This window comes from Leopardus geoffroyi, chromosome C3 (genome assembly GCF_018350155.1).
Source record: "Leopardus geoffroyi isolate Oge1 chromosome C3, O.geoffroyi_Oge1_pat1.0, whole genome shotgun sequence".
In the NCBI taxonomy this organism is placed as follows: domain Eukaryota; kingdom Metazoa; phylum Chordata; class Mammalia; order Carnivora; family Felidae; genus Leopardus; species Leopardus geoffroyi.
Window position 1 is genome coordinate 77,170,303 of NC_059338.1, and position 27,868 is coordinate 77,198,170.

Sequence of the window (27,868 nt, forward strand, 5' to 3'; positions counted from 1 at the left end):
TTGGCATTCGGTGCTATGTTAGGTGCAGGTGTACAACCTAGTAACTCAACAGCTGTATACATGGCACAACGCTCACCATGATAAGATAAGCGTAGTCACCATCTGTCACCATACGACATTATTAAAATCTTATTGACTATATTCCCTATGCTGTACTCTCCACCCCCGTGACTTATTTTATAATTGGAGGCTTATGCCTCTTAATCCTCATCACTGATATCACCCTCCCCATCCTCCTCCCCTCTGGGAACCACCAGTTTGTTCTCCATATTTATATTGTATTTATATATATTTTATAAAGATTATACATAATATTATATAATATTTATTTATATTTATTTATATATTATTTATATTTATATTTATTTATATATATTTTATAAATATTATATATAATATTATATAATATATATTATATAAAATATTGTATATAATATATAATATATGCAATATATAATACAATATATATTATATATTATATATTATATTATATATAATGTATTATGTATTATATATAATATATAAGCATGTAAATATATATAAATATATATTTTTTTCTATTATCTCACAGACATCAAATAACTAACTTCCTTTGACTTAGTTTCCTTACCTAGAAAATGGGTTTAATAACTGTACCTACTTCAAAAGCTGATTGAGAGAGTTCAACGAATTCATACGTATAATACTTTTAAATCATGCGGAGCCCTTGGGCCGTGCCTATCTCATTATGATAAATGCCCGTTGCCCCCAGGCTCCCACGATCTACTTTATTGCCATTACCTTCAACGTTGGGCAATTTTTTTTTTTTTAACGTTTATTTATTTTTGAGACAGAGAGAGACAGAGCATGAACAGGGGAGGGTCACAGAGAGAGGGAGACACAGAATCTGAAACAGGCTCCAGGCTCTGAGCTGTCAGCACAGAGCCCGACGCGGGGCTCGAACTCACGGACCGCGAGATCATGACCTGAGCCGAAGTCAGACGCTTAACTGACCAAGCCACCCAGGCGCACGTTGGGCAATTTTTAAGTGCCCACTCATTCCAACTCCTATCTGTATACTGATGGTGCCGATCTTCCTCCCGGTGGTCTCACCAGGGACCATAAAGTTTTGCCATGCCCTCAGCATCACTCTTAGTACCAGCCTCTTACACCATCTTTCCATGCAGGATCATTTTCATTCTTTGAGGTCAAGGGCCTCATACCAAAGATATTTGGTGATCAATTCCCTCTGTTTGGCCCTCGCTGCTCCTGGGTCTGTGAATCACTCATTATTCTTCATACCAACTATTCCAACATCCTTTCAGCCAATGTCCTTCCGATGTACCAAACAACCAAGGCCCTCAGGACAGTGTGCAAGGTCCCCCCCCACGATCACAGGATCACAGGAGCCAAGTAGAATTACTCTGAGTTTCTTAAAGAGCGATGACTGCTCGTTCATGTTTCCGTGCCTTTTTAGGCAGTTCTCCCTCTGCTTAAAGTGTTTTCCCTCTTCTCTCTGTCTAGAGGACGCCTACCTTTCTGCATAACATTCAATCAACGTGGTTTATGAAAGGTATAATTAAATGTCTTGTAAATTTATATTTTTGTGACTTTTTATAGAAGACAGTCCATAAATTAGAAAAGAATTTGTTGGCAGATCTCATACGTCCATGTGGGGTTTGTGCAACCTGGCAAATGGTGGGTGTGGGATCTTTCTGAGCTGGGTGAAATGATTATTTGAGCTCTGGTGTACTAGGCAGGGAGTTCTGGATTGTTTGTTTCAAATCCAACCCTCAAGGACTCTGATTTTGCTGTGCGTGTTTGTCTAAAACACAAAATTTAATCTCCTAACTTGGAGGAAAGACTTATCCAGCCAGCTTTCCCCTCAAACCAGATTTGGAGAGTCAGTCTATGAACAAATCAAAAACCTGGATGACTTTTCCCTAGTAGAGCTCAGAGGTCTGAAGCCATGAAAGGGAAAGAATAAAAAAAATAAAGAAAAAAGAAAATAATAAAAGGAAAACTTAAGTTCTGTGCCTAGTGCCTGGGATACACTTGAACAGCTATGCGTTCAGGAAACACACAATAATTATACTTATTTAATACATACCAGGGTTGTTTATCCAGAGTAAACTAACCCAAAAAATTCAGATCACATGGCTCTCCCTATGCATACAACACAAACTGAGTAAACAAAAATCAGGCCTTGCCTTCTTTACTAAGGGGTGCAGAAAAAAGATAGGAGTAGGAGGCTTTATTTATGACAGCTAGCGGCTGAGGACCAGACACTATGCACGACACGTGGATCCACTCTGCCAGCATGACCCCACTAGCCCCGTTTCACCAAGGACACTGATCATGAAGAAGTCAAGAAATGTGACTCGATCCACACAGCTTGTAAAGCAGATGTGCTTGTGAAAAACTGTATGTAGTAACGCATACAAAGTACTGAGAAAAATGATGAGCACGTAGCATGCCTTCAACAATATTGGATGTTAATGTTATAACGCACTGGGCAAAATTCGACAGTTTGTAAGGTGTGCATGATATATGTAGTCGTGTTGGCTAAGTCAAGTTTCAAAATAACACCAAAGGAGAGGGGCGCCTGGGTGGCTCAGTTGGTTGGGCATCCAGTTTTGGCTCAGGTCATGATCTCACAGTTCGTGGGTTTGAGCCCCGCGTCAGGCTCTGTGCTGACAGCTCAGACCCTGGAGCCTGCTTCGGATTCTCTGTCTCCGTCTCTGCCTCTCCCCCACGCTCTCTCTCTCTCTCTCTCACACACACAAATAAATAAACATTAAAAAATTTTTACATAACATCAAAGGAGATAAACTATGGAAGGATAAGCAAGAAACTGCTAGTGGGGAGTGGTACCAGAGGTTTGGTAAGAACAGAAGATTTAATTTCATTTTCTATCCTTTTGATAGTTTGAATTCTTTTGCTTACGCATGTATATTTTTATTTTTAAAAAGCCATCAGGTTCTTTATCCACTATAGATTAAGATCAGAACATATATTCCAACATTAGCTCTCATGCTCTCGGCAGAGAGATTACAATTCAGCCTGGGGTAGGGGGTGGCCTGAGAAAGGTTGTGCAATGACTAATCTCATAGTCATTAATCATCTACTTCGTCTACATCCCCAAATCCCACACCATATCCAGAGACCAGGCAGGCAGGCAGGACTCCTGTCTCCCAAGCTCTCCATCGCAAAATAAATTCGCTCACAGACCATTCAACTTGACGACGGTCACACTGAACTTCTGCTTTGCAAGGGTTTGTTAAATTCGTCTTGTATATGGATGAAAGTTGGCTGACTGACCTCCTTGTTTCGCCTCAAGGATGAATTCCTTCATGATACTTAATATATTTCTATTTTTTTATGTTCCGTATGTTTGGTGTCTTTTCTTATTTTTAAGAGCTTCGTGGAAGCATTGTTGATCTACAGTGTACCGCACATATTTAGTGTGTACAAATTGATGAGTTGGAACCTACCCACAAATCCAGGATACCATCACCACCATCAGGGTGACAATACCACATTTAGTTAAGAACACGGGATTGTGTGCTTCAGTATTCTCACCCTCCCCCCACAAGAAAATAAATAAACAAAGGGCACCGAGAAGCTCTGGAAGGTGTTGGCTATGTCCAAAAGCCTTTATGGAATAAGAGATACCGATACTTACTGAGCATTTTCTAACCTATGAGGTTAAACCTTATTATCGCTTTCAATTTAATGATATGAAAGACAAGTTTAGGGAATTAATGACATATTCAAGTCCACACAGTAAGACGAGGAGGCAAGACCCAACCCCACCCCAATGACTTTCTAGGCTCAGGTCTCAACATGACAACAAGGTTGTCGTAGTAAATAAAAGCGATTCCTGTTTTTTTGTTTTTTTTTTTAATTTTTTTTAACATTTATTTATTTTTGAGACAGAGAGAGAGAGAGAGCATGAACAGGGGAGGGTCAGAGAAAGAGGGAGATGCAGGATCTGAAACAGGCTCCAGGCTCTGAGCTGTCAGCACAGAGCCCGACATGGGGCTCGAACCCACGGACCGCGAGATCATGACCTGAGCTGAAGTCAGACGCTTAACCGACTGAGCCACCCAGGCGCCCCGCGATTCCTGTTTTAAGCGATCAGCCATTTTCAGAGTCACCGGATTCTCTCACAGCTGTGAAAAATGTCCGAACAACCACTAAAACAGCTACTTTCCTTTTTTCACCTCCTCAAATGTTCGACTGTTACTTGCAGACACAGCGTGGACCACTGACCTTTCAACCCATCCAATCAGGTTGTGACTCGACATCCCAGTATAGACATAGGCTCAGACTTCCTTTAGACCGGTTTCCTTCCTGCATCCTTCAAGGGCTCTCAGAGCAATATTTTCTATGCTTTTAACCGGAATGATGAAGGGTGCTTTTCCTGATATGAGACTAAAACATGTGTTTCCACCTCTCTCTGCTGCATCGCTAAAATTCAGAACTGCCGCATCAAGTCTGACATCGTCCAAAGCCTGGTGAGGCCCTTTTCTTTCTCTGTCCCCACACAGCGGCTTAAAGCCTGGCGCTCTGCCCAAACTGTATCATATTTCCTTTCATTGGGAGTTTTGCTTTATTCTTTCCCCTCTGCTATGAGAGTGGTTCCCTCCCAGAGCTGTGGAGCTTGGGTGCCATATAAATTAAAATTTAATATGTGTTATTATGATCACTATTATTATCATTACTGTTATTAATAATGTTCTTTTTGGCAGCGTTTGGAAGCCATTCCAGCAGTGACATTTGGCTCCCAGGATAATGGATCTTTTTATGTACAGGCTTGTAGACTTGATGCCTGCTGTTTTCATCGCAGAGAGAGCAATTGCCCGACATCAGGAGGCCTGCGGGAGCTGGGAAACTCTGAGAGCCTCGGCTGTATTTTCCAACGTGAGCCAAATCTCTTTGGGTGACCAAGACGGAAACACTCTGCCACAGCCATGCAACTAGTTATTCATTCCTTCGTTTAATAAAAAGTTTGTTGATGGCTTGTGGGCCATTTAGTTTATTCTATTTAAACTAAAATAAAGGCCAAGCCCCGTTGTAAGTGCTGGGGATAATAGGGCGGCTGGCTGTCACTCTCCTTGCTATTATGAAGCTCAGGGTCTTGCTTAGAGCGTTAAACACAACCTAGACAAGTGTTCTGAGGGTCGGGGAACTAAGAGCGATGGGGCCGTGCAGGTGACAGGGAGGGTGTCTCCGAATAGGCGATGATCAGGCTAGAACCTGAAGAATGAGTGGGAGTTCACCTAACACATAATGAAGAGAGTGTTCCAGAAAGACAAAACCACTTGTGCCGGGGCCCAGTGTGTGAAGACGAAAGCACGTCCTAGACCTGGTTGTGTTAGAGGAGGCTGGGCCGGCAAAGGCATCTGATGACAGCTGCCATCCATGAAGAACAGCGAAGAGGGGCAGAATGAGTCATCCTATGGACACTTGTGGCTCCTGCCTTGCTCATAGCGGATCAGGGAAATAAGGTAGGGCAGATAGCATGTTCAGTTCCGCGTGCTAGAAAATATATGGTTCGATTTTGGAAAAGAGAGAGAGTGGACAGCTGTAGGCTGTTGGGAGAGCTCCCGGAAGCAGGTAGAATCTGAACGTAAGGATGACAATCCAGCGCCCAGATGGATGTCGAGCCTCGGTGGTTTTGGACAGGGCACCACCACTCCAAGTTCAGTGTTAGGAATCCGTGGGGCGCGAAGCCAAGAAGGGTAATCAGAGAACAGCAACTGGGGAGAAAGGGACCCCAAAAGGGAGGCGTGTCATGGAACGAGGTTGTGGCCCAGACAGAGGAGTCCAATTACAGGTCCGCAGGGTGGCACTCAGGACACCTGGTAAAGGGAATGTGCAAAGTGGAAGGTGAGAGATGGCGCGGGGAAAAGCCCTCTGTTCAGCAGGAAGAGCCTCAAGCCAACATTTTGTCAGGGGCTGCAGGCTCTGTCCTGAGGGAGGAGGGAGCCAGGAAAGATCCAACCCACCTGGGTGGCTTCTCTCGCGTCCAGGCACGAGGCCATGCTGCGTTGGCAGGCCAGGCAGAGACTAGCGTCTAAACCCCTGATTTTCAACCTCATGTGACTGCATCGCTCTATCTTGATTTCATTTATTTTCTTGTTTTTACCAAACATAATTTGCTTGGCCCAGAACAACTTGGCTTTTCCAACCCGGAGGGTGTGAGCAAAACAGCAGCTCCGGAAGGAGGTCTCTGAGGTCCAATATGGAAATGGCCACAGTTTTCATGTGCCTGAGGGTTCTCAGAATCACAACCCCCAATAGTTAAATATCCTTCAGAAGGGAGCACGATGGAAAATTACTTTTTTTTCTTTTTTTGTGGAGCCTTTAACCTAATTTATAGAGAATGAATTCCCTTAAACATTTTAAAGGTTTTCTGATTCAGACTCACCGCTAGGTTACTTAGGAAGCTAAACCCAAAATTGTCCTCTCCTATTTTCCTGATAACCAGGAATCCTGGGAAGAGCAACCTGGTACGTCTTCATGTTTCTCTATCTGCACTCAGGACGCGTACAGCAGCCCCGTGCATTCACATTTCCTTTGTGTGGTGTGAAAATGCTTTCAGAGACGTTCACGTGCGTGTGCTCGTTGGTGGCCACCATGTGAGTGCCAGAAAGATGCTTCCAGCCCATTCCCCAGGGATAAAAGTGAAGTCCTGTACGACTGAGGCAACTTCCCAGGTTCATGGAGACCGCTGGCGTCTGTCTGATCCCAAGCCCTGCACTCTTTCTGCTTCATCCTGGGGACTTCCTCACCAGTCTGAGCACTGGACATCATGGCCTCCTTATGGGGTGAGAACAGGGTGGAGAGAGACACTCAGAGGGTGTCAGTATGTGAAGTCACCTGCTCCTTCCCTCTGCATAACCAGAGGAAACGCTCTTTGTGACGAAACCACCCAGAGCTTTAGGTGACCCACGAGGCACTGAAATGATAGATTTTGGTAGTTATTGGTAATTACAATTTGGCTGTAGTGATGTATTCATTCATTCAAAACATGTTGTATTTGTTTATTGCTTGGCTTTTCTTAGGCCGGCACTTACCTGTCATTTTCTTTCAAACCCAGTCTCGTTTAACTAGAGTACTCTCTCCCCAAATGGACCACTAGAGGTACATTGAGTACATGCAGATTTCCTTCTGTATCTATTTTACACGAGGGCATAAACTCGGAGCAAGTAAACATGCATTTAGTGATGCACTAAACGCAAAGTCCAAATCGGTGAAGTATGGCTCCGTCCCCAGGTATCTTTCTTGCTGTCAAGAAGGTTGACCTTAATTCTTCCAGCTGCGGCTCTCCCTCCTTCCAAGGCTCATGAAAATACATTCCCTTTGTTCTCTTTTTTCATACACATTTCCAATGTGTATAAATATCAAATATGTAATCTTGGATGCCGGTCTTCATAAAATTGCAAAATCTGATACACATTAGAATACTATGAAATGTGAATCCTCATCCTTCCAAAAAGCAGGTGGATGAAGATAATAAAGCAATGTGCGTTTCTGGCCCATTCGCTGGCTAAGCGCTCTAACAGACCCCCTTCCCCATAAACCATCCTGAAGAGGGTGTGCCTCATAAAGCATTGTCCTTCTTACAAAAGGGAAGGAATATTTTACATTATTTCCCCATCCCAAGTAAGAAAGGGGGGAGAGGGGGAGAACCAGAGCTAAAGTACCATGCAGATGAGGTCAGTACCATGACAGGAAATCGGGTGGTTCCCTAAAGGCTGATACTGATAATTGCAAGGTGTTTACTTGCTGATACGGATAATTGCAAGGTGGGAACTGCAGGACAGGCACAGGTGGGAGGTGAAAGCAGATTGAAGAGAATAGAAGAATGAGTCCGTGAACTCAAAGAAAAATCAATATAATGTTGAATCTGATGAAAAAAGCAGAAAATTATTTTTTTTTAATGATCGGGGACTTGGTGAAACGTAGGATAATTTTGTAAAGTCTACCATAATGAGAAACCAGGCTCCTAGAGAGCACAAGCCATGAATGAGGCATAAAAAAAACATGGAAATTAATTTATAGCCAAGATTTCCCCAAATTTCATTAGTGATGTTGATGATGATGACTTTAACATACAGATCTGAGAATTTGCTCAGCAGATTTGCTGAGTTAAATAAATAACTGAAACACAAATATCAATACGTTACAATCAACCTTTTGAAAGCTGAAGATGAAGACAAAAGTCTTAAGAACACACACACACACAAACAAAAAAATAAAAAGTCTCTACAGTGAGAGAAACAGCAGAGGGGGGAGAGACTGCTCAGCAGATATACCAGAAGCCAATATACAACAGAAATGTTTAAAATGCCAAAAGAAACAAAAGTCAACCCAAATTTCCACAAACGGTTGAAAATTTCCTTCAAAAATAAGGTCAAAAATAAGACCTTTACAGAGAAACAGTATCTGAAAAAATCTGTGGACATTAACCTGCATTGCAAGAGATGTTAAAGGAAGATATTTAGGCTAAAGAAAAATGATACCAGTGGAAAACTCAGATCCATCAGAAAGAATAAAAGTACCTGGAAAAAAGTTCCTATGTAAGTAAATATAAAAGTTAGTTTTTTCTTTTATAGTTTTATAGCTTTCTCACTTAGTTTTAGACCTTCAAGCCACTTTGAGTTAATTTGTGTATAGGTTGTGAACTAAGGGTCCAAATCCATAAGTTTGCGTGTGGCTATTTAGTTGATGTCTATTGGCCATGTATTGACGTCTATTCTTTCCTCACTGAATGGTTTTGGCGCCCTTGTTGAAAATGAGCTGACCATTGGCGTCAGATTTCTTTCTGGACTCCCAATTCTATTCCACTGATCTATATACATCTAGCCTTGTGCCAGTACCATGCATTCTTGATTACTTGATTACTGTTGCTTTGTAGTAAGTTTTGAAATCTGGAAGTGTGAGAGCTACTTTATTCCTCGTTTTGACCATGTATGATTTTTTTTCCATTTTCCATTAACCTGAATATTTTAACCTGTGTGGGAAAATAAGTGTGTTATTTTCCCTAAAATGTCTTTAGAATTTATGTTCATTGTTTATTGATCCATAATTGGCATACATTATATTAATTCCAGGTATGCGACATGATTTTATTCTTGTATATCTGTGAAATAATCACAGTGAGTCTAATTAACATCCCCCATCACACATAGTTACAATTTTTTCTTGTGATGCAAACTTTTACCATCTATTCTCTTAGCAACTTTCAAATATACACTATAGTATTATTAATTACAGTTACCATGCTATACATTATATCCTCATGACTTCTTTATTTTATAACTGGATGTTTGTATAGTTTGACCAATGGGTGAAGGTGGTTATATAAACTTTATGATCAACTCATTGATTTCTACAAGGAAGTCATCTGGGATTCTGAAAGGTATTACACTGAATCTGTAGTTCCGTTTGGGGAATATTACCATCTTATCAATGTTAACTCTTTCAATCCATGAATATGGGATATCTTTCCATTTATTTAGATCTCTTTAATTATTTTCAGCAATGTTTTACAATATGGGTTTTTCACTTTTGTCTTTTACTTTTGTTTTACACTATTGTGAATGGCATTGTTCTCTGAATTTTTTTTTTTTTTTTGGATGTTTCATTGTAAGTGTGTTGGAATATAATTGATTCTTTTGGTATTGATTTTATATCCTGCAACCTTGCTAAACTCATTAATCCTAACAGATTTTAGAAGATTCCTCAGAATGTTCTATATGAAAGATTATGTCACCTGTGAATGGAGATAGATTTACTTCTTCCTTTCCAATATAAACGCCCTTTATTTCTTTTTCTTGCCCGGTTGCCCCAACTAGAACCTCTAGTAAATGTTGAATAAAAGTGGCAAGAGCAGATATTCTTGTTGTCTTTTTCCTGATCTTAAAGAGAGAGTGTCGAATCTTTCACCATTAAGTATCATGCTAGCTGAAGAGTTTTTGTAGATGCCCTTTATACCAAGTTGAGAGCACTCTCTTCTAGTCCGACTTGTTGAGTGTTTTTGCAAAACATCTTCTGTTTGTCTGTTTTATTTTTTGTTATGGCTTGAACAATTCCTTCACTTTATTCTCTTTATTTACTTAATCTTTCCTTCCCTCCCTCCCTTCCTTCCTTACGGTAGCAGGGAATAAAATATATGCTAAAAAGTTGATAATCCCTTGGTTAACATTCTCTCTACATCTCAGAGTTTCTCCTGCAAGGCAGCCTAGAACTGGAGACAGGATCTCGCTGAGCCTCAGTGTTGAAATAAGAACAGCCAAGAAAAGATGAGTATAAGCTTCTAAGACACAGCAAACAATCTGTACGAAAGAGCCGATGACTCAAACTAGGCAAGCCAATTGGGTCAAGACAAGAAGTCAGCATGAGATCAGAGACTGGAGATTAAGCCAAAAGGTTTAGGAACTAGACAAGCCTAAAGCAGAGCCAGGGAACAAACAAGAAAGGACAAGAAATAGGCAGAGGAGTTCTAGACTGAGTTATTAAAGTCCGACTTGATTTATTAAAGCTCCTCGACTGGAGGCCAACCAGTTGTCTTGTGGCGGCAAGCTTAGCCGCTTCAAAGGCCACACACCGTGATGTGACGCACCATACAGATGAAACAATGTGACCACTCTGAAGGACCAAGTGAGGTGGGCAAGGCAAGCTGCTTGTTCCCAGGCCCTATGGAGAGAGGGTCCTCCAGAGTCCTAAGAAAAAGGTGGAAATAAGTTCAACTGCAAATTGTTGACAGGAGCTATTTTCTCCTTCTAAAGCGTATTTTATTAATTGAGCATTGCAAGATACGCAACAAAAAGAATCCAAATCTGGTAGACTTGCTAAAAAAAATGAATTTAGTCTGGAAGTCTACTAAAATTATCTCTCCTTGTATCGTAAGAGAAAAACAAAAGAAACGAATGGCAGTGAAAACAGAATCTTGACACGGAAACATGAAAGAACTGTTCTCCAGGATACTTAATTAAAATATATTCTGCTCTGAAATGAGATAACCCACGACATCAGATTTGCTGAAGCTAGATAACAGTCTTACAGGAATGGAATATAAGGCATGACAGCTGGGATGTTTTTGTTCCCCCAAAGTTCATATGCTGAGCCCTAATCTCTATGTGATGATATTCAGATATGGGACCTTTGGAGGTGATTAGGCCTCAGGGGATCAATGCCCTTATCAAAAGAAGTCAGAGAGCTAGTTTTCTTTCTGCCATGTGAGGACACAGCAAGAAAAAGGAATTCACCAAGAATTTGATCATGCTGGCACCCTGATCTCAGGCTTCCGGGTTCTAGAACAGTGAGAAACAAGTGGGTTGTTGTTTAAGCCACCCAGTCTATGCTCATTTGTTCTAGCACCCAAACTGACTCAGGCACAGGCTAGAGAGTCAATAAGAGAGGCATAAAGCTACAGAGTCAAAGTACCAAAGTACCAGGAGAAACGTGAGGGCTTCACGCTATCTAGTGCTTTGAGGCTGGGATCAGGTGCAAAACCATCTTGGCTGGCGGATACAATCTCAGCTGTCCAAGTCTAGAGGCTGGAAGTCAGAGACCAGTAGCACTGTCTGGTTCTTGGTGAGTGCCTCTGCCTGGCTTCCAGAGGGGCATCTTCCTGCTGGGCTCCCATGTGACTGAAAGAGAGCTAGCTAGCTGTCTGGCCTCTTCTTATAAGGGTGAGATTTCACAGAATGAATACGAAGTCCCCCATCTTGATTCAGTGATTTGCTGGCAGGAGCCATCCCGACTGAGGAGGGGTGTCGCATTAGCTGTTCACATGTAAACCCTTCCACCTGAGATTTATCTGCAGGCTCTAAGTTTCAAAAAAAAAAACAAAAACAAAAACTGATCAAGGCAGCGCTGAGACGGAACTCTGTGTCTCACCACTAGATACCTTGCTGTCCTTTTCCCGTGTATTCATTTTTTTCCTCATCTGATATTTATCGAATACCTACTAGGTGCCAGCACTCTTCTAGGTGTTGGGAATGCCACAGTGGACAAAACAGTGGAATATCCTTGCCTCAAGGAGCTTACGCTCTAGCAAGGGGAAAAAGGCAGGAAACAAATAAATAAGCATACCATATAATGTGTCAGAGTGCGATATGCGTTACAGAGAAAACAAAAACAGGAAGGGGAGACAGAGTGTTGGGGAGGCCATTTGGATAGCGTGGGTAGGGATGACCTCTCTGGGAATGTGATACTTGAGCAGAGCCCGAAGGAAGTGAAGGAGCAGGTCAGAATGACCTCTGAGAAAAAGAGTCCCGGGTGAGCTAGGTTGGTATCACTCTAGGGGACCTCCTCTTATTCAACTTGGTAGCCTCTGCCAATCCTGGCAAGCGGGGTCACACCTTTCATCTTGACAGGTAGCGTGATGGAGAGAAGAAAGGACAAGGCTTTCGGCGAAGTTTGGTTCTGTGTTGACAACTGACTAACCACCAGATTCTCTCAATGCATAAGGTGAAGGTAGTAATATTGAGCTCTGAGCTCAGGGTGCAAAGCCATTATATGTCTTCTTCCCTTTTTCTTGAGCCTCTACTGTTGCCTCTTTTCTCCCCAATACATCCTCACAGATACTAAAAATTACGCAAAGACCAAGGAAATGCTAGTTTTTATCAAAACTACTGCCTACTCCCCAAATAACCCAAGTTTGTTTGGTTATCTTTGGTTGGGAGAAGAATGGATGTAGGAGAGAAAGTTGGCCAGTGGGAGGGAATAGAGGTCATTAAGAGGCATCCCACTAAGGAACTTAAAGGGAAAATGACTCGGTTATTCTAAGAGCAGACAGTTGTGCTTCTGAGTGGCTTCACACTTTGCTTTTCTTCTGGGAGCCCATTAGCCGCAGATTTGCTGTGGGGAGAAAATGTACTGGCCCCCAGTCAGCGAAGATAAGAGGCTTCCTGGCGAGAAATTAAAAAAAAAAAAAAAAAAAAAAAAAAAAAACGAAAACAGGAAGCAGCACAGAGGGCCAGAGAAAGAACAGGAGAAAATGCTGTCCTAGCAGCAGTAAATAAATCATTTGCTAAAAAGGATATTTGGCTAAATTGCCTTCCAGTGTCTATTCCCACTGGGCATTTTTGGTCAGCAAATGCAGAGCATCAAGAAAACAGTTCAGATACTGGGACTGTGTTGCCCTGAGAATGTGGAGATTGCAAGGGAGAGGCCATGTTGCCATGGCACATGGGGGCTGCAAACACACCTCTGACTTCCCTGCTGTATGACTTTGGGCTAGAAATAAGTCCAGGGTTTCCGTCTTGTCATCTGTAATACAGAGACGATGTAGGGTGAAATCACGTGATGGCTGGCTCATGGCGCTGGTTCCCTGCACCCCTTCTTCTGATAACATTTTTTTTTTGAAAAAAAGTTCCTTTTTCACCATGGTCCGCCATATTTTCCTGAAAAACTTACTAATGATTGAGGCTAATTTAGGACATTTTAAAAAGGCAGCTGAAACCATGAAGCCCAGAACTTGGTAGCTGGGTTTCCAATACCTCTGAGTCCTGCCTCCTGAATGCATTAACCTGTGTCAGCTTGCTCCCCCTGCCTGGCTCTCCAAATCTCAATTTCCTAACTATACACTGAGGAGAGGTAGCGCCATTTTCAAAGATGGCTGAGACTTTTAAATGGCGGGTGTAAATCTGGTTCATAAGCTATAAAGCCCTTTACCAAAAGGAAGTGGGTGTGTGTATCCTGTGGTGTTTGATGTGACGGTCAGGCAGGCATGGCCACAAGAGGAGGCAGGGGAGGTCGTGGGTGTATCTAGTGTAGCTTCACAAACACAGAGCTTCTACTTTACGGCTGAAGACACTGAAATCCAGAGGCAAAGCCATCTGCTTGCGGTACGAGACCCTGGCCAACCTGGGAACAGAATTCACAGGATGCTGTGGTCATTGTGTTGTGTCTCCCAGTTGCCCCTTTCAGGACCAAGGCACCTGTTTCCTACCTCGGGAGTGTGGGAGGCTAAGTGATGAAGAGAACAACCTTGCCTAAAGCCAAGCACCCTCCTAGGGAGTAGCCAGCATCCAATGACTGTTCAATGGGTGGCTACAAATTCCTCACCTGCCTCGCCTAAAATCCCTGGCTCCAGATACCTCTGTCTGACTGTCACTACCTTTCAAGTGTTGTTCTTGAAAACGGGAGTGCTTCTCAACAGACTTCCCACATACAAATCTCTCTCAGCGTCTGTTTCCAGTGAGTCTGTCCCAAAACAGCTGGTGTCAGGAGTAGTGCCAGAAAGGCAACTCTGTACTGGGATCTCAGAGCATTGTCAGTCACTGGCTGGCCGGCAGTGAGGGGCCCATCCCTCACAGCAGGTGAAATGCCAACAGCGACCTGCTTTCTGTAACAGTGCGGTGGCTAAAGTTCCCAAGGAGGGGCTGGGCTGGGCTAACCGTGGAAGAGAGTCCACTGGCAGATGCAAATGCTCCCGTGTTTGGAAATTTCCAGATAAAGCAGCGATTTTTAAGGGTCATGGTAATTGATAGCTATCGTTGAGGGCAACAGCTCACTTATGGACGCATTCAAACAAGACAGTCAAAGCGTGAGGTTGACTGATCAACTTAAGAAGACCGCTGTGGCAGCATATAAAGGGACCTGAACTCCTCCAGACAGAAGACCTAATTGCAAGGCCTTCATCATCCCCATGGGTAGCTTAAAGCCAAAGACTGGTCAAAAACCACCTCAATTCTGGACACCTCTAAGGGTGATCCTATCTCCAGAACTCCCTACAAGATTGGTGTGGTAGAGTGCCTCATGGGGCAACCTCTCGGCTCAGTCCTCTTTCCTCACCCCCTTACAGAAGTTCTCAAGAGCACTCCCTGACAAGCTTAGTGCGCACCTATCTCGTGGTGCCCGAAACCCAACCTAGGATGGTATCTGTTTTAATGCAAAAAAGACAGAGTTTGGAAATAGACAGCCCTGGATCCAAACTCCCTCCAAGCTGCATAACCGGGGAAATAACTAAACTTATCTGAGCCCCCAGGCTCTCAATAAAAATGGATGGGACCAAGTCACGCAAATTACTGTACAATCATCTCGTCGGCTCTTGTTCTTTCCAATTGTCATTGGTGTTGAGGACACCAGAGACAGAGACTCCAGTGGCGTGTATGTGGGCCCTAGGAGACATTCGCACGGCATTAGCAAAGAGCCCCAGCATCTGACATGAGCTCTGGGGTTCACCCTTTCATCTCAAGAAAGTACTAGGGAAGAGGGAAGGCAAGAGTCGGAGACATCATGCTTCGAGCTTCATCGCAGGTATTTGGGATCGAGTGGAATTTGTACCTTCTCTCCACTGCTGACATAACCCAACCAGTTTAATTTACCTCAAATTAGTCCACCATGTCTTTGGAAAAGTGATTTTGGGATTTTCCAAAAGACTATAAATTGACTGCCAGGAAATCACCTTTGGACCGCCTTCCCGTCCTTCGGGAGGCACAGCACGGGGATGAAAGTCCTGAACACCATGTGCCTCTGAGCCCTGGAACACCCGTGACCCTGGACGGCTGCTACCCCAGCCTCCCAGGCTTCCCGTTCTTTACCCCTCGTCTTCCCCCCACCTACCGGAGCATAATTTTTGGAGACAGAGCAAGTTGTTTCAACATTGCAATAATTAAAGAGCAATCACTGAGAAAAAGCAAACAAATTAAATCCAAATGCATGTGGGATGTGGCACATTAGGAGGCTGTTTCTAGTTGGCAGACAAGAATTTATTTTTAAAGTTACAAGAATGTGTTTTCCAACTTGGTTCTCTCACTACCCAAAGGCCCGGGAGTCTTGTGGTGAGGGATGTATTTACCCTCTCGGAGGAAATCCCTTGGGACGGATGCTGGCTGCAAACTTTAAATGAACTCATCAACTTAATCGTGCCACATGGCCTTGAGATAGGTTGTAAGTGCAAAAAATATTGCTGTGCTCTCAAGAAGTCAGACTCAGCTCAAATAGACCAGGGAGGTCATGTTACCCATTGGGGGGACTCTAGCCAGCAAGTCAGGCAAGCTGGAGGCAGCGTGGCCAAGCACAAAAAATCCAGATTTCAGGGTCAGGAAGGCTTTGAGCTTAAAACTGGACTTTACTCCCTATAAAACCTTTTGTGCTTTTTTGCACTAAGCCATTTGCTATATCTGACACTCTTGATATTTGCCTGGAGAGAAATGGACAAAAACGATTCTAAACCATAGTTTATAAACTTGATGAGTTGTGTACCATGACAGGGAAGGCAGCTGAACTAATAATTATTAGAAATAAAAAAAAAATTCATTTTCTCTTTATGCTGGTTTCGATACGCTAAATATGTATCCCATTATCTTTAAAACAGGAAAAAGGAAAAGAAAAAAAAAATAAACGTTTAATCCAGGAGAAACAGAGATTGTAAGTAAGCTGCTGGTTTATGGCATTTTAATATTCCTCTATGACTTGAATGGACTTAAGGAGAAAAAACATCCAGGTGATGCTGAAATTCTAATCTATCGTATCTCTTTAAAGTTTTTCCCTAATTAAAATGGAAAGGAAGATGCCGATGCTGGAGGAAAAAAAAATACTTCCCGTTATAAGAACCAGAGACCAATTGTCAAATTAGCATTCGCGCCTGTTAAAAATCACTGCCTTTCATATGACTAGAAATTGAGCACGGGTGATATTTGGAGGTGTTGAATCACTATATTGTACACCAGAAACTAATTTTACACTGTATATTAACTAATTGGATTTTAAATTAAAACTTTTGAAAAAATTTGAAAAAAAAAAGAAATAGTCACAGAGTCACAAGGAACCAGAAAACCCAGGACATCCTTTCCGTTACAAGTATGCTTTCTTGAGAAAGATACAACTTTCAATGTTACGTTAATACTTTCTCTCTCTCCCTGTCCCCACGATAACATGGACGGACAGTAATTATCACAGTGATAGAGGTAAACATGGCTAAGGATATTAAGCTGAATTATTTTAACTCTATAAAAAATGAAAAGAACCCTACTTTATGTTGAGAAACCAATGAAGAGACACTGCTCATTTGGGGCAAAGTGCCCGTAACACGTAATTGTGTGCAGCAGATTATATTTCCCTTCCACCAGCATACTGTATTCCGTTAGAAATTGGCCAATTCAGCAAAGGCAAAACTGTACCTTCAGTGGTTAACTAAGCCAAACTCTAAAAGAGAGCAAAACTTTAATAATAACAATTGGCAGTATTAATAGATGTATAAGACAAAGGTTTTATTCCGATAGTAATTATCGACAAGTAAGGCAACAATGTTAATAATAGACAGCTCTCCATGAGACCTTGGGCCTAGGGAAGACACCTCATGTCATTTGAACCTGCTAATGAATCTGAATGAGGTGGTAAAAAGGAAGGACCATGTCGAGCCGACACATGAAAATCACGGGGCAAAGAGTGAGTAGGCAATTGACACATCGGCTCCCAAGTCATAAAGCATACGGAGCAGGTGTTCAGACCTATGCAGGCTGAAGGTGTTAGTCTGAAGGGTGGGTCTGGTGGGGGATGTTGCTTGTGTTCGAGCTGCTGGTTGCACCTAAATTTGCGTCTTCCTGTCCCTCCCGGTCTGTAAGAATCCTTGAGTGTAGCCGCGCCCATCATCACCCACAGAATGGACATCATGTCCAACTTCCCTTGCAGCCTGGTGTGGCCATGTGATGAGTATCTGGGCACAGAAAGTCATGGGGAGGGTGGGCCACCCTCCCAGGTGATGTTATGCCTTCAGAAAGGATGGGCTGGCCCTATGCCCTCCCTCCCACGCTTCTCTCCCCATGGTGTTCTTACACCACAACTTAAAAAAAATTTTTTTAAGTTTCCTTATTTATTTTGAGAAAGAGAGAGAGAAAGGGGGGGGAGAGAGAGAGAGAAAGAGAGAGAGAGAGAGAGAATGAGTGAGGGAGGGGAAGAGAGAGAGGGAGAGAGAGAGAACCCAAGCAGGGTTCACAATGTCAGCACGGAGCCCAATGTGGGGCTCAAACTCATGAACCATGAGATCATGACCTGAGCCAAAACCAAGAGTCAGACGCTCAACCCACTGAGCCACCCAGGTGCCCCACACCCACAACTTTTACATCACTCCCTTCCGGGGCACCTGGGTGGCTCAGTGGGTTAAGCGTCCGACCTCCACTCAGCACAGAGCCTGCATCAGATCTTCTGTCCCCCTCTCTCTCTGTCCCTTTCCTGCTCTCTCTGTCTCTCTTTCTCAAAAATAAAAAAATAAATAAAAATTAAATCACGCCCTTCAGTCTCTACCTGTCCGCAGAGCTGCCAGACCTATAGGTGTGGTAGCTGCTAGAAGTTTCCATCCAAGCATCCTCCATGCACTTCTCACTTGAGCCTGCCCCAAATCAGCTGATGAGACATCCCCTGGGTCTGCCTTTCCTCTATTCTCCTCCATGTGTAAAGCAGCCCTTTCTGAGGGTCCTTTGGCCTCTACTCCTAGAAGGAGACAAGGCAGGGAGCAGGGAGGGCTGTGTGCGAGGTAAGCATAGAAGGGATGGCCTGACCCCAAACTTTCCGAATGCAGAGTTAACCCCAGAATCGCAGGGGGGCAAGCAGGCTGCACCTGTAAGATCGATGGCTCTCTGCTGGGGGTCAGTGCCATTCTTGCACACCACGTGAGACCCTGGCTTCCCAGTCTGAGGGGCTGCTTACCTGTCGGCTCACCTTTGGGGGCTGACTCTCCCCACCTGTCGGTGACCTCCACCAAGAGAATCACTCAAATGTGTAGCATGCTTTAGCATTAAAAACATCAACAGAAAAAAAAAACAACAACAACAAAGCCATGCACATCTCTCTTTCTCTCTCTCTCTCTCTTTTTTATTTTATTTTATTTTTTTATGCCTTTGTCTTAAGCTCTGAATCTATTTCGGGCCCATCAGGGAGATCTGTTGGTCGTGTGAATTCTCTAGTCATCACACATGAGTAATGGACTCACGTCTACTTACACTTTGCTTTCTCTGCACCGGGTGACATATATTCCAGTTTAGATCAAAGTCCTTTTTCCTGGGCTGATACCTTTATCTCTGCCCCATCCATCTGACGAGTGGAGGTTGTTAACACAGATGTTAACAAAACAAAGAAGCAAAAACACTTGCAGAAATATTATTTCATTGAAGTACATGATGTTCCTTAGGGAAGCCTTCAAAATTATCCTTTTCTTGCCCTAAGTCTTCTCTCCTTTTTATTCTCAACCTTCTTCCAGAACACTTGCTTTTTTTTTTTATTACTGGCCGGAAAATGATTTTTTTCCTATTGTTATTTCACCTTGGACCTCGCCGCCTTCAAGCCCTGAGCTCCCTCTATCACAAGAGGATGTTGTTTTGATTATTTGAGAGACAAGGACGTGGCCCAAAGCAAGATGGGCCAAGACCATGGGAGGGACAACACGGTATTGGAAGACAGGGCATTTCATTCCCATTTCTGGAACCATCAGCTCTCAATGCATGAGAAGGAGGAGCCAGGAAAGGGATGACCCAGCCTTGTCACTGTCCTCCCTGATCCAACCGTGCCTGTGGAAGGTTCCACTTCTCGACTTCCCCATGACGTCAGTCAGTACATCCCTTCTGCCCTAAGCTCCTGGGCCTGAGACTCTGAGAACAGGTTGTCACCAAGTTCCCCTGGCACCTTCCCATGTGAGATGCTCAACTCTGCCTGGACCTCCGATGTTCTAGTTTCTCACTAATTTGCTTAAGTGGTTTGTATTCATTTCCCTAAAGATCCAGTTCCCCATCTGTACAAAAAATTAAATAGCCATTAAAATTCTAGGTAGAGGGAATTTATAAGGGGCTTCGAGTGCTATATAGCACCCATCACACACGGGTTTCAACCCACTGCCTCACAGTGTAGCTGTGTGACCTTAAGTCTTAATGTATCTGAGCATCATTGCCATTATCTGTAAAGTAAAAAAAAATTTTTTTTTTAATTTTTTTTTTCAACGTTTATTTATTTTTGGGACAGAGAGAGACAGAGCGTGAACGGGGGAGGGGCAGAGAGAGAGGGAGACACAGAATCGGAAACAGGCTCCAGGCTCTGAGCCATCAGCCCAGAGCCCGACACGGGGCTCGAACTCACGGACCGCGAGATCGTGACCTGGCTGAAGTCGGACGCTTAACCGACTGCGCCACCCAGGCGCCCCTAAAAAATTTTTTTTTTAAATAGTAACTTAGGGGCACCTGGTAGCTCAGTCGGTTACGTGTCCGACTCTTGGTTTCAGCTCAGGTCATGATCTCGTAGTTTGTGGGTTTAAGCCCTGCATTGCGCTCTGTGCTGACCATGCTTGGGATTCTCTCTCTCTCTCTCTCTCTCTCTCTCTGCCTCTCCCCTGCCCATTCTCTCTCTCTCTCTCAAAATAAATAAGTTAATTAACTTAAAAAAATAGTAACTTAGGAAATGCAGAGGATGAAGTGAGTAATCTTTGAAAAATATTTAACACAGGGGTGCCTGGCTGGCTCGGTCGGTGAAGCATGCAACTCTTGATCTTGGGGTCATGAGTTCAAGCCCCACATTGGACCTACAGCTTATTTACAGAAAAAAAAAACAAAAACAAACAAGAAACATGGGGTGCCTAAGTGGCTCAGTTAAGTGTCCCACTGCTCACGGGTTCGAGTCCCACATTGGGCTCTGTGCTGACAGCTCGGAGCCTGTCACCTACTTCAGATTTTGTGTCTCCATCTCTCTGCACCTCCCCTGCTCGCGCTCTATCTCTCCCTTTCTCTCTCTCTCACTCTCTAATATAAAAACATTAAAAAAAACAGTTAAAAATTTTAAAAAAAACCTTGACACAATACTTGGCATACAGTTTGTGCTCATTAATGATCGTTATTATCAGTGAATAATCAATATAAATTCTAAAGTTATGTATGCTTTCTACAATGAGAGATTATTCCAGAGGAAATATTGGCTAGGCCAGTTCAGAACAACTACACACACACACACACACACACACACACGCACCTTACGTATATAAATACACACGCACTCCCATATACACAATTACACGCAATTGTATTGTTCTAGTTGTCCTCCTAGCATTACTGTGCCCTCCTGGTATTGTCACCATTGTCCTCCTCCACCCTCACACTAACTTTAGGGTAGGGGGCCACCATGTCGCCCTTCCTAAGTTGACAGAGTGGGAAACTGAGGACTGAGAACGAGGAAAACTGGATGTTTTGGCTCTTCCCACAGCCGGTCAGCAGCAGGGCTGTGGCACACTTCCACGACTCCTGACACACGACCCAGCTTTCTCCTCGCCACCAGACAGCGCTGCGAAGGCAAATTTCCAAGAGCAGCAATTCATTCACTTGAGCGAAAAGGAAGCAGCAGCAGCGGCCGCAGCCTGACTTCTTCCGAGGCGGGAGAACTGGACGCACCACCCTTCCAGGAGCAGATTGCAGGAGGTTAGAGATGTAACTGCCCTCCATAACTCACACTCAGAAGCGATGAAAAATAATCCCTTATTATCTAGAGCAAAGAAAGAGAGTAATTTATGGCCGACCGTGAATACTCAATCATGAGGCCCAGTGACGTTGCTCAGATTAACACAGCCAAAATAAATCAGCTGTAAATCGCCACCGACTTCCACATGGAGCCGGGGACATAAATCAGCGGGGCCTGGCATGGAGAGGCTGTGAAACAGCGCTCTTCGTAAGTGGCACCCTCCACCCCGTCCTTCCGCGGGCACCCGGGCCACAGCCGCCACCGCCCAGTGACGACAGTCCCAGGACTGTGCATTTTATAACCAGCAATTAGAGCGCCACAGCAATCCCAAACACATTAATTACTCCTAAAAGGGCCCAGGGTGTTCTTTCCGTTCTTTTTCCAGTGGATAAATTCTCTGCTCTGCGACAAGTCCAGTAAAACTTTGGTAATTGACACTCTGCCCAGGGATGGAGGTCTGAGTTAGTGAGAAGCGTAGATTTCACATGTACCATCAGGGAAATGTGCTGCTCGTGCTTTTGAGAACACAAGGTAATTGGAAGCAGATTAGCAAAGGCTTTGAGTCATTTCTGTGTGTGTTAGAAAGCAAAAGGAAAAAAATATATACCTAAATGTACCTAAAAAAAATGTACCTGAAAATTATGTTTCCATAGAGTTTTTTAGATCCGTTTTTTTTAACCTTTATTCAGTTAACATTCATTCATTTATTCATTCGTTTGTCATATTCATTTTGAGAGACAGAGCGCAAGCTGGGGAGGAATAGAGAGAGAGGGAGACACAGAATCCAAAGCAGGCTCTAGGCTCTGAGCTGTCAGGACAGAGCCCAACGCGGGGCTTGAACTCACAAACTGCGTGAGAGTCCAACACCTGGGGCTCAAACTCACGAACAGCGAGATCAGGACCTGAGCCGAAGTCGAACGCTCAACCGACTGAGCCACCCAGGTGCCCCCTTGACCTGTTTTAATCAAAAAGTAAGGTTATTTTTTATAATGAACATCGCAATTATTTGCAAGTGGTACTGTGAATAAGTTGGAAATTAAAACAAAACTTTCTAAATGTTTCTCTTCTCCATTTACCTCTAAAGTCTTTCAATGCTATATAACCCGCTTAACTATCTTGTGTCTTGGAAAACCATGAAGCCAGTCTTTTTCCAAATTAGTTCTTACTGCATAAGAACATTCCAATTAATGTAATCACATAATGCATATTTCTATCTGCCTTTCTTTGCCCTGGTCTTGGGCTTTCTCTCGCTCATCACTTGATTAAGCCGTGTGGGTCCGGCCATAGCGGCTTCCTCTGAAGATTTGTGAAAATACATGACAACATTTACACCTCAAAACTACCTTCTGAGCCAGGTAGAGGAACCGTTGAGAATGGCAGTAATGACCCACTTACTCAAAATGTCAAGGTGAATATCTGAGTTGGGATTCAGACTCCAGTCTACCTGAATCTAAACCCCGTGAGAGAGAGAGAGAGAGATTTCACCCGCTCAATGTCCATCAGAAATCCAATTCAATTTCAGTCTTCGTGGGAAATCCTCCTGAAGTATGTCCAGACAAGCTTTGCTGGCAAGAAAGTAAAGCATGGAGACCACAGGTGGCCCTCTTTTCAGGCTGAGGAGCTAACTCGTGTCAAGGAGTCATTCGTTACCTGAGGCAGTAGAGGCAGAAGGTACAGGAGATGCACATTGGATCCCAACCACATGAGAATGACTGCTTCAAACTAAATTTCTGAAATCAGCTTCCTGTGTTTCAATTTTTCTTCCTTACGGTAAAATTTCAGGTGGGTGGATGGAGATTTCACTGAGTATTCCGTAGAAGGAGCTGTTCCTCTAAATAAGAAAGAACGAGAAGATAAAATGGCATGTGAGAAAGAACACAGACCCCGGAACAAAGCAGTTTTGCGCTCAAAATATGGATCACTTACTTCCCAGACAAGGGCTCTTGGGCTCAGCGACTTCTCACTAAAACTTTGAGATAACAGTACCTGTTCCGTGTTTGTTGTTGGGGAGATTAAAACAGATAAAGCACAGGAAATGTTTCCCTCTCTATCTGGCATGGAGTTTATGCCTAGTGAATACACGCCTTATGCTTTATGAACAAATTATTCCCCGCTTCCTCCTTTTGATTTCCCTGCGTCTAAAAAAATCACAGAAGTGTCAACAGACCCATATTCACGTCTTAGGTCTGGTAGGGATAGAAACATGTTATTGTGGAAATATCTTGGGTTCTTAACTAGCTCTGTCCCTTGGGACATCCATTCTCGTGAAAAAGAAATAAGAGAATTCCTAGCATAAAGGATTGTACATATAGAATGCCTAGTGTCGTGTCTGGGAGACTATTTCCTACCCTTCTGACTTGAACAAATGATGTTAATAAATTATGTTCCATGTTCTTACACTTATTTATTATACAGATTATTACTGTATGGTAAGCACCTTCTATGCGGCAATGCTGGGAATCCAGCCACACACAGATGGATAAAGTTCACGGGCTCATGAACTTCCATTCTAGTGGGAGAAGCCATACGAAACAAGTAGTCAAAATAATGGAAGACAGCGACTCAAGCTGGCAATGACATAATCAGAATGATGTAAAAGAGAGGAACCAAGGGGCTCCTGGGTGGCTCAGCCGGTGGAGCGTCCAACTCTTGATCCCGGCTCAGGTCATCATCTCGCAGCTCATGGAATCGAGCCCCACTTCGGGCACTGAGCTGACAGCGTGGAGCCTGCTTGAGATTCTCTCTCCCTTTCTCTCTCTCTGTCCCTCCCCTGCTTGTGCTCTTTCCCTCCCTCTCAAAATAAACTTTAGAAAGTCCCTTTAGTAACAATAATAAATACATACATTTTTTAAAAAGAGAGAGAGAGGGATCTCTCTCCCATTACATGGGGAGTGATGTTGCTTGAGGATCCCTCTGATTCTGATTCCGTGACTGGCTCTGCGTGGTCCACTGGAACTTGAGCTCTAGGCTCCCTGTGCCGCGTAGATGTCCTCTGCCCACACCTCTGCCCAGGACTCTGGACGTAGCGTGGGCCCTGGATTCTGACCTGGGCAGTAAGGGATGGCAAGCTGTAATAAAAAGTCCAAGGTCTCGTTTCGGTCCATCCTCTCCCCTCAGCAGGAAACGAAGCACATAACCCCCGTTCTGAGCCCTGCCTCCCTTGTCTGTGTGGTAAATATTTTTGAAACCGCAAGTTTGTTTGGTTTTTTTTTTAATAACCGTTGCCGTTGTTGTGTTTCCATCGTGTACCTCCCCGCCATCAGGTGGCTCCAGAAGGGCTTCTCAGCCTCTGTGCTTCAGATTCCCCAAGGGACCCGGTCAAAATGCAGATTTTGATTCAGTAGGCGTGGGGTGAGGTCTGCGGTTCCACGTCTAATAAGCCTTTGGATGATGCTCATCTACTGTTCTAAAGACCAAACCTAAACAACAAGGAGCCCGGCTCTCTATGTGTATTACTTCAAGGAGGGGATGAGGGGTCCGAGAGCAGGCATGGTGAGGATGGGGGTGCTCATCGTGATGGTAAGAGTGACAGTAATGCCCTGGGTGGTGATGGGGATGGTAATGGCAGTGCGTTGGCTGTGGGGAGGATAATGATGGTGGCGGGGATGGGGGTGGTGGCAGTGGCATTTACGGTATTTATTTGTGGTGACGGTTTGTCAGGGAAAGCCTCTGGACCGTCCTTGGACAGCCCTGACCAGAACCAGCTTAAGATGCCCAACCGGCCAGAACATAATAAATCATGCATCCGTCGCATCCATAAAATGGGAATAACAAGCCGTGACTCATAGGTTCATTTTTGCACATCACGTGAGCTCATGCCTGTTGCAGAACTTGAAGAAATCAAAGGCCGTATACGTATTATCATTATAAATCTATCAGCCCGGATCACTGAGCATCTTGGCTTATCTCACCGATATTTGCCTAGAACCCAATAATTTCTGCCTGTCATTCTTCAAACTAGAACTGTCCGAGTGCAAATTCTCTGACACTTGGTTTTTCCAAAGGAGGTGTTTTTGGCCCAGGGCCCTGTTCAGAGCACCCTGGGATCACACAGCCCAGGTCACCGCCCATTCCTCCCACTTCCTTGACCAAGTCTGCTTACATTGCCGATACCGTTTCTCTTCTCAGGGGACAATAAAAACCCTCCTCGAAGTTCCCTCAGTAAATGTTCAGTGAACAAAAGGCGTGAGGAATTAATTATAAACACTGAGAGCTTGCCTTTCCAGAATGAGCGGGGTGGGGGGTGGAGAAAAGAGTTTTAAAAAAATTGCTTATTTCAAATGCAGTTTTGTGGGGTTTTTTTTTTTCATTAAAAGCTCTCTTGGCACAGTCCCCCAAAGAATGGAAATGCTTCAGATTAAAGCCATGAAGAGAGGCTTTGTCTACAGGCAGTTCCCCCTGGGTTTGAGGATGGCTGTCAGCTCCTAAGGCAGGGAACTGGGTCCTTGGAGACAGTGGCTGACGGTCAAACATGACAGGTCTTGCTGCGTCCGGGGAAATAACCACTCCTGTGTCAGTGTTACTGACATTAGGGTCAGGCGCCCTCCTTCCATCTCCCATTATACTTCCTCAGTTCTTCGCTCAGACACAACTTTATCACTCTTTCTTTCTTTCATCCTTCGATCTATCTTTTTTCTTATTCAATGTACATCCATCCACCACGTTCTAATGAATTTGCTTGGCCTGGAGTGTATACAAAATATTCATATAGTACGAATATGCGCCTGTCCTGGCGTTCCGAGAGGTTATAGAATGCTAGTAATTTCACATCAGCTCCCATCTTAAATTGTCGCCAAAAGACACCAGACTAGCTTGGGTCTCCGCTCCAGACGGAGAGCCCAGAGTTTCCTCCCTCTGCTGAAAACGCAAATCACGTTTTTTTAGTTACGACAGAACAGGTAAGTTATCCTGAAGCAATGATATCCTGCCAATTCGCAGTGTGTCAGCACAACAAAAGCTTGTTTCTCCCTCATGTCACAGTCCCGCGAGGGTCAGGTAGCTCTTAGGGACGGTCTTTGCTGTGATGATTTGAGGCACAGGCTGCTTCCATGTTGCAGCTACCTCACCTGAGACATATGGCTTCCGAGGACACCGCAGGGTGGAAGGTGAGGGCTGTAGGGTCCTGCGGAACGTTTCTAAGTTGCTTATAACGTAACTGCCTCCATCTGACCCGCCGACACCTAGTTGTGGTGCCCCAACAAAACCAGAAGAATGGCTGGGGAACAGACGGGAGCTGAGTATTCAGAGAGCCCCAAGCATCTTGCCACATCCATGGTCCAGAAGTCCGATCCAAACCTCTCCCTCATACTCTGAACTCTATAACCAGAGTCCCACCTTGGCCCTATCTATTCTCTATGTGACCTACACCTGCACACAAGATTTCCATGAGAACACGCTGCAACATGCCATACCACTCACCCACCCTTCACGTCCACACTTTCGAAAGAGGGCAGAATAAAGTCGTTCCGAGCTAGACTGGGATGACCTCCCATCCCCCACCCCACCGCACTCCCCCCCCCCCCCCCGGCTTATTAATTGCATAAACGTGAGCGAGCCTCTTGGCTTCTTTGGGCATCATTTTTGTCTTCCGTAAAATGACAATGACCATACATCTTCATAAAGTAGTTGTTAAGAATAAGGGAAATAGGGCGCCTGGGTGGCGCAGTCGGTTAAGCGCCCGACGTCAGCCAGGTCACGATCTCGCAGTCCGTGAGTTTGAGCCCCGCGTCAGGCTCTGGGCTGATGGCTCAGAGCCTGGAGCCTGTTTCCGATTCTGTGTCTCCCTCTCTCTCTGCCCCTCCCCCGTTCATGCTCTGTCTCTCTCTGTCCCAAAAATAAATAAACGTTGAAAAAATAAAAAAATAAATAAATAAATTAATTAAAAATTAAAAAAAAAAAAAAGAATAAGGGAAATAATATTAGTAAAACGCTCCACGAGGAGTTTTACACACAATGCTAATAATGCATCTTAGTACCTGTGATAGGTTTCCACTCTTTGACATACCATCTTTGCAAGGCAAAGGTATGTTTTACCACTGCTGCTTTTATTGACAAAAACGATACGCTTTCCTTGCCTGCATCAGCAGTCAGCGGCACAAAGGTGAGCTTTATTCCTAAGCCCACAGATCATCAGGATGGTTGAGAATGTTCTAGTGGACACCTGTTCGTTCTGGGGTCCAGACTTATGGAGTACCAGCCATGCCCGAGAGCATGCCCTCATGAAGGACGCTGGGAGCACAAGAAAGGCATCCCACCATGTTTTGTATGCTCTTGGCTTTGAACTGGCACTCTGTCCATCCACCCACCTCTCAAAGGCTCAGGCCATGCCCAACATGGATGTAGGGCATGTAGGGGAGCAACAGCCTCCACCCCCAGTGGATGGAAGTACAAGGTCTTAGGCAAAGGACATGGGAAAGGGACAGTATCAGAAGCA